We start from the raw sequence: 412 nt of genomic DNA on the forward strand, positions 1-412 counted from the left end.
CATGCATGCACCCCAAGCTGCTGCTGCTGCTGCTGCTGCTGCTGCTGCAGCAGCAGCAGCTGCAGCAGCAGCACCACTTTTAAGGCGCATGCAGACAACCAAAGAAACCGAAATATTTAATACTCATGGGCGGCTGCAGCAGCAGCAGCAACAGCAACAACAGCAGCAGCAGCAGTAGCAGTAGCAGCAGCAGTAGCAGCAGCAGCATATGCATGCATGCAGCAGCAAGCAGTAGATATAGATTAGTGAGAAATAGATATAGAGACAGGGAGACAGAAAAAGAGACAAAAGAAAGAGACAAAGAAAATAAATATACAGATGTACAGAGCCAAAAACACAAAACAGCAACCATATATATATATATATATATATATATATATATATATATATATATATATATATATATATATAT

The sequence above is a fragment of the Eimeria mitis genome, genomic scaffold (genome assembly GCF_000499745.2).
Source record: "Eimeria mitis Houghton genomic scaffold, Emh_scaff949, whole genome shotgun sequence".
Lineage (NCBI taxonomy): Eukaryota > Apicomplexa > Conoidasida > Eucoccidiorida > Eimeriidae > Eimeria > Eimeria mitis.